The sequence below is a fragment of the Apium graveolens genome, chromosome 2 (assembly GCF_009905375.1).
Source record: "Apium graveolens cultivar Ventura chromosome 2, ASM990537v1, whole genome shotgun sequence".
In the NCBI taxonomy this organism is placed as follows: domain Eukaryota; kingdom Viridiplantae; phylum Streptophyta; class Magnoliopsida; order Apiales; family Apiaceae; genus Apium; species Apium graveolens.
In genome coordinates, this window is record NC_133648.1 from 122083181 (window position 1) to 122091374 (window position 8194).

Sequence of the window (8194 nt, forward strand, 5' to 3'; positions counted from 1 at the left end):
GTATGCATATTCAATCTTACTTCAGTGAATACCAGACTTTACTCTTCATTCTGAACTTTAACACAGTCTGGAAAATCTTCAAAAAACTTCCTCAACAGATTCTCTTCCATTACATTTAAATACCAATCCATCCTCTGTTTATGTTCCCTTAGTTCATCTGTTGATTCATTATTCTGATAGATGGCAACCCTGAGATTATGTAACTTTGAATTTCCAAGAGATAGATCATCCAGCTCTAGAAACCTAATTTTCTTTCCATCAGGATTAAAGGTTAAAACTCTAGTCCCTAGACTCATTTCTATCTTGGATCCTCCAATAGGCATATCAACAGCATATTCAGATTGATCAATGTACTTTGGAATGTAGTTTAATTTGTAAGGCATTCCTCTCTGCTTTAACTGTATCAGGTTCTTTATGAATGCAGACCATCTGACAGTTACAGAATTAGTTATCTTGAGAATTGTAGCAATAAGTTCCAATTCCTGCCATGGTTTGTCTCTTAACTGTTCTTGATTCAACCTTAAGTTTCTCCCAGACTCCAGAAAATAAATTATTTTCTCTTCAGCATGATCAATAACAATTTGCACTGATATGATCTTCTGTAAGTCTTCAAGCATTACATTGTCTCCAATTTCTGTCAAATAAGAATGCTTTCTTAGAGTCAAAGCATCTTCTACAAATGGATCATCAGTAGTTAATCTTCCAAGACCACTTGTGATTCCAGGTTGTCTAGATCGAGAACTTCCACTATAAATCTTCTTTAATGTTTTAGAAGAATCTCTTCTAGGTACTGGTTCCCTGCTTCCCACAGTAGCTTCTTCTTTTCTTCAAAAGTAAGTTCCGGCTTATCAGAGACTATGTCTTCAGAATCAGGATTTGATAAATCTGCTTCATTTGAGAAATCAACAACACGAGTAGAATCAGAGATTGTGTTTGGTTGATTAACAACTTCTTCTTTAACTTGAGCAATGTTAGAGGTTAAATTCAATTTATCAGCCCAGTCAGCTTCATAAATCTTCCTTCTTTGGTGAGCTTGGATGATTTCTTCTTCTTCAAATCTTTCTTCCGTATCATATTCTTGAATTACTGTATAGATTGGATCTATCAGTATTTGAGATTTAGTTGCCTTAGATACTGATTTCTTCTTTACAACAACTTTGGCTTTAGGCTTTGAAATCTTTGACTTTCTCTCCTATCTTCTCTTTTCCTTTAAGCTTCCTGGTCAGCAGTTAAGATATCTTGAGATCTGAAATATCTTTCATCCCCTGCCTGATTTATTTCCCTTATAACTACACCTCCTGTTGGTCTGTTAGAAGGATCATCTTCATAAAGTACTTGATAGATAACAACAGTATCATCATTTATTGTCTTCATGGAATTCTTGAAGTCTTCCTCCATTTGCCTTAGCTGTACAAGATCAACTCCAGGATTTTCTCTTTTAAAGATTCTTCTACTCACCTCAGAGTCAAATGCTTGAATCCTTGGATCTTTGTAGAATAGAGTTTTCTTTCTTCCTTTTACTTTCAGAGTTTGAAGATATTGACTTGCTTCAGCTCCAGCTTCTGTCTCCAGAATACCTTGGTCTTTATTAGCAACAGTTGTGACTTGTAAAGATTGTTGCATTTTTGTAGTCACAGTTAATTCTTTAACTCTTTTTTCATTTTTCTTACTCTCTCCTCCTTGTTTAGATTGAGATCTAGTGATTGCTTTTTGTAAGTCATATGTCATAGCCTATTTGTATATTCGAGGATTCAACTCAACTCAAATAAGAATGTAATAAGTAAATAGTGGATCTACCGTCAGAGAGATCTCGCAAAGTAATATCTGTCAAAGGATTCAGAGACAAGGTTCATCTACAGACTTGAGGAGTTAATTCACTGGAAGAAGTTCAAGAAGTTGATCATGCCTCAGTGATATAAATCAAGATCGTGGATTTAATCAAGTGACAGAGATCTCGTCAGAGTATCATTAATTACAAGGATTTAATCTGAAGAAAATCAAAGTGTCAGAGTCAAGACATGAAGAAACGTCATGGAAGTTAGAAAAAGATCCTACTTGTACACTACACCACACCATTGTTGTTTGTATCTACGGATCCTATTGTACGGGAGAGGTGGTAAACACAAGGTGATTTCCTAGTAAGGGAAGAAGCTGTTAGGGGAGTACCATTGGTTTTTATCTGCGGATCCTATTGTACGGGAGAGGTGGTAAAACGAAGGTGATCTTCTTTAATCAGTTGATTCTCATAGGGGGAGAAGCAAGAGAGATATGTGCTTCTCAACAGGAAATGTGGTTGTACAAAAGAAGATGAAACTACTTGAAGATATGTTCAGTCTAGAGGAACATCTACTTGGAATCTGGAAAATGTTAAATCTAGTCCAGAACTTTTCTACTATTTACTTTGCATGTATGTTTATATCTTTTTCTTATTTGTTAGTTGAGTTATCCTCTAGGTATTTGTGTGTTATTGTCTAACAAACAAATAGGGGGAGATTGTAAGTCATATGTCATAGCCTATTTGTATATTCGAGGATTCAACTCAACTCAAATAAGAATGTAATAAGTAAATAGTGGATCGACCGTCAGAGAGATCTCGCAAAGTAATATCTGTCAAAGGATTCAGAGACAATGTTCATCTACAGACTTGAGGAGTTAATTCACTGGAAGAAGTTCAAGAAGTTGATCATGCCTCAGTGATATAAATCAAGATCGTGGATTTAATCAAGTGACAGAGATCTCGTCAGGGTATCATTAATTACAAGGATTTAATCTGAAGAAAATCAAAGTGTCAGAGTCAAGACATGAAGAAACGTCACGGAAGTTAGTCACTCATGAACCAGACAGTACATCGAGTGTCAACGTTGAAGTGGTGGAATTGATTCATAATTTTCAGTGATTTTCAGAAGATTTGCAGAAGAATGGTTGCTGCTCAAGACTAGAATTAATTCTCTATTAATTAATTGAGTCATCTAATTTAATTAAGAAAATAAATTATATCTGCAAAGAATAATTTATTTATTAATTGAATTAATTGATTAATTAATTCTGATTTAATTCTAGGAATTTTAGGAATTTTCAGAAGTTTAATTGGATTAAATTCAAGCATTAAATCAGCAAGACAATTGAAAATGAACTAGCATGACAATCAGGATTGTCATACCGATTGTCATGCTAGGCCATATTCAATTGTTACACCGAAAGTTACATCAGGAGGATGATTGTCTTGCTAGTTCATTCTGATTGTCATGCTAGTTCATTCAGATTGTCTTGCTAGTTCATTCAATTGTCCTACCGAAAGTCTTGCAAGCTTAAAGGATTGTCATTCCAATTCAATTGATTCAGCTGATTGATTAAATAGAAGCAGAGAAGCAGCATATCATTTTTAACTCAATCAAAATACAAGAACAAAAAGCAAGCAGCCGCCTCTGAAAAATATCATTCTTCATCTGCAGAAATTCAAGATCAATTTCTAGTTTGTTAATGTTAAATCCAAACCACTAGAATTATTTATCTTGTTCTTGTATATCAATCTAGCGGATTAAAATCCCTAGAACTTAATCTCAAATCGCGTTTAGCATTTGATTCTAATTATTGCAAAAATAGAAAAAGTTCATGTCGAATTTATTCTAGATTTGTGATAATTGATTTGAGATTAATACCTTGTAATCGATACAGTTGTTGTAACACATTTCAAGTTTAATAATATTTTTATTTAACTTAAATTTTGTTTCACATTTTTTATTCCGCATTTTACTCGATTATTTGGTAACGTTTGTATTCAACCCCCCTTCTACAAACACATTGGGACCCAACAATTGGTATCAGAGCCTTCTGATTAACGAACAAATCAAGATCCTAGACTTTTGTGATTTTTCAACTCCTTGAATTTTTATTTATTCAAAAATTCATAATGACTTCACATAAAGTTGGAACCGTTAAAATTCCACAATTTGATAAAGAGAATTATATCATGTGGAAGAAGAAGATGCTATTATTTTTACAAGTTGCAAATCCCAAATATTCAAACTTGTTAAAGAAGGGTATAAAAACTCCGATGGTTATTGAACCGGAGGTAATAATAGATGGTGTGGTGACTACTGAAGCTAGAACCTATCCAAAAGAGCCTGAAGATTTTACTCCTGCTGAGAAGGAAGAAGCCTCCTTGGATGCCAGCCTTCAATTAATATTAATTGATTCCCTTGATCCCTTGATGAACAGACATGTGATGAACTGTAAAAATTCCAAACACATGTGGGAAACTATTGAGGTGATTAATGAAGGCACAGAGGAAGTTAGGGAGAACAAGTTGGAAATCCTAACCTCTGAATATGAACATTTCAAATCAAATCCAGGAGAAGGAATTACTGAAGTGTTTGAGAGGTACAATGCGTTGATCAACAACCTGAACATCAATGGAAAGTATTATTCAACCAGGGAGGTCAACAAAAAGTTCCTTTTAACACTGCCAGCTCATCTTGAACATAGAATCACTGCCATTAGAGAAGCTAGAGATCTGAGTGAGATTTCTTTGGACAGGCTCTATGGAGTGTTAAAAACTTATGAGTTGGAGCAGATTCAACAGAAGGAAGTCTACGGGAAGGATAGAATGGTCAGCACATCTACTGCACTTGTAGCTGAAGGTCAACAACAACAGCAATCTCAACAATTGGAAAGAATGGTACAGTATTCCAAGGCTGAGGAAAATATGTTAGTAGCAGAATATGATCCTCCTACTACAAATCAATCAAGTGATGATTTTTATTCCTTGGAAGAGCTGGAGCAATTGGAAGACGAGTCAATGGCCCAAATTGTCAAGAGATTCTCCCATGTCAGATTCAAGAGGAATCCCAAGCTGAAGTACAAGTCCAACTACAACAAATTCCAGAAAGGTGGATCTTCATCCTCTAACACCAGCAGTGGTGGATACCAAACAGGGATGGTTGATCGGGGCACCATTAGATGCTATAACTGCAATGAGTTGGGACACTTTGCCACAGAATGTAGGAAGCCAAAGCAAGTAAGAAAGAACTCTGAAAGGGCTTATCTGGCAAAGGGAAGAAGCTGGGATGATACTGACAGTGAAGATGAAGATGAAGGAAATCTTGCTCTTATGGCTATTGATGGAAAAGCTTCATCGTCAAGAATAGAGGTAAAACTTTCTGATGCTGAAATGGTTTATCATCTAAGAGGTAACTTAGATTGTGCACGTCGTGATAATGAACTGTTAAGTTTACAGATCACAGACCTTGAGAAAGAGGTCAATGAATTAAGACTTGTGCACATTAATCAAGATAAATTAAAAGAACAGGTATCTTTTCTAGAGAATAGAGTTGACTGTTATAGAAAACTCGAAACTATTCTCAAAGACAAGATCACCGGTCTTGAGACTAAGGTTAGAGCCTACTTCAATTCTTGTTCGAAGGCTAAAGAGTTCTACAGTAAGCAAGCTGTTAATCAAACATCTGGAATAGGTTATGATTACAATGCTGCTATTGGAGAATTAGGCATAAACTCCCCTCCTCATGTATGTGCTAAAGGGAGGGAAGTACCACATGTGCTTAAGGGTGTTGATGAACCCCTCTATAAAGCATCAATTGCTGAACCATTTGATGCGACCTCTTCTGTTATTCAAGAAGAAATACGTGCTGAGGATCATGCTTATGAGAAGATTGTTTCCAAGTCAAGTGAGTCGAAAGTTCCAGTCAAAGTTGTGAAAGCAACTGAGACTAACTCAGACACACATGAGTTGGATAACAATAATGCCATGTCTACCATGCATAAATTGCCTGCTGTTAATCACTCTCATAAAGCATGTGGTGTTGCTAATTGTATGTCTTGTGCTTTTAATATGATGTATGCTTATTTTAATGGTAAGTATGTGTCTAATGATAAGACTACTCCTCGTCAGCATGTGAATAACAAGAAGCATGATAGGTCTAAGACTGCTAGTCCTTCTAAGGCTAGAAAGGAGACATTTGTGCCTAAGCTTAAACAGAAATTTGTTAAGGCTGTTTACAAGGTCAAATGTTCAGTCATTGAGAATGTTGAGATCGTTAAAATTAAAAATGTTGTTTTGTCTGACAAAGGACAGTTCTACAAGTATGCCGGGCCCAACCAAGTTTGGGTTCCGAAGAAGGTCTAATCCATTTGAAGTGCAGGGCAGTATACAGGTGTAACCGGTAGTGTGGATTCTTGACAGTGGATCATCAAGATATATGACCGGAGATAGAGCCCTGCTATCAAATGTGGATTGAGAAAGATGGCCCCCTGGTTACCTTTGGAGATAACAGCAAAGGTTTATCCGAGGGATATGGCTGTTTGCAAGCTGGGAATGTTATCATTGTAATTTTGTATATTGTGCTAGGTTATTATCAGGAAGCAGTATCTAACATATAGCACCAGTGACGAGACTTGAGAATATTACGACATATCAGGCACCTGCTGCACATTACACTTGGAATTGTACTCTAGTAAGATGTGTACAAGTGTACTCCTGATTGGTGAATTAAAAGAGGAAGTCAGTGCACCACAGTTCATGGACTTTGCAGCTGCAGATCTATTGGACCATGCAATCTCTTCTTCACAATCTCACTTCAGGTTGGTATGAACTAGTATACTGCTCAAGCAATCGTCAAGGACATGGTATGGCACTCTAACAGAAGTTATAATTTTATATGAACTAGTAGAGTCGTCATAGTTATGCAACATAACATTTAGTATCTAAAGTACTTGACAAGTATCGGTCAATGATATCTTGTTAACATTATGTTGCAGATATTTGTAAGCTTTTGATATGAATGAGAATTACTTAGACTTTACCCTAAGTGATCAATGTTTTATCAAAAACTCATTCATATTGAAAAACAAAATCAAACTTCTTTCTACATTAGTGATTTCTTATTTCATGTAAAATCTTTTGAAATCACTATTGTAAATCATTTTCTCTCTATTACCATATGTTCTATGATACAGGTTCAGTCTCCATTGACTTTCTTTCATTGACAGTCATGAGGTTGAAAACCCACAACGTCTATCCCAGACTGTAAAGACAAACAAAAAAAAAAACAGAACCAACCAACACTCTCTTACCACTAAATATAGTATGAATGAGCGTGAGGGAGATAGTGCCTAGTGCACCACATAAGGAAGGTTCTGTAGTCAACCCAGTAGCTCTGTCTCCTACATAGATGAGTAGTATTTAAACCGAGACAACTGCTAGCCCCCATACATCTTCTCAAAAAGATGTAATGGCTGAAAAGGCACAAAAACAGTTACTAGATTCATTCTCTCAACAGGGTGAGTCTATTGAATTTTGCCTGTCGGCCAAGGTATCCGATGTAGTGTCACCACTTCAAACATAATCAATTCTTGATGCACAAGGAGAGGTTACACACTCAAAGGATGAGTTGACGGAAACAAGAGTTTCGACCATTTTAAGGTCAGATTCGATTGTTCAAGGTTCGTTAATGGACCAATTGCCTTTACAGGTGTTAGGAGAGGATACTGATCCAAAAGCCATATGTCAGTGGTCAGTGTCTACCTCCCCAGGCTTAAATCCCCTGGATGCATCTGCGGATAGTGGATCTGACATAGGTGCAGATCGACAACTTGTTGACAATGATTCAGATATTACCTGATAAGTCACAAGGAAGTGTCTTCACAGACATTAGAAGGGAACTTTGATCTTTATGCTAAAATCGTTGGATCATTGTTTACCTTCCCAGAATTCAAATCTGGAACCCTAAAAGGGAAACTAGCAACTTGTAGATTATGACTCAGATTTATCTGACGAGTTTAACAAGGATGGGGATTTGTGAACTCCCATTGCACCACCTGTGACCTCCTTAAAGGATGGCTAAGGTGATTTTCCTTGCAGGTACAGCTGGATTATGGAGCTATGAGAGAAGAGTGATACACTTGTGAGAATGAGTGTAAACACGAGTGGAGAGAAGAGTGAAACACATGTGAGGTACACTAAAACAGGATCACACACTCACAGTGAGGAAGAAAGAGAAACACTTGTTATTTCTTTTCCAACCAAGTGAAATATGAGAACTCCTTCAGACGACAGCATACATTCCTTCTTTAAGGGGGAGATAAAAGCTTAAGTAATAGTTTGGAGGATTCCTCAACTAAGGGGGAGAAATAGCAGGGAGGAAGAAAAAGATCCTAAAAATGTACACTACACCACACC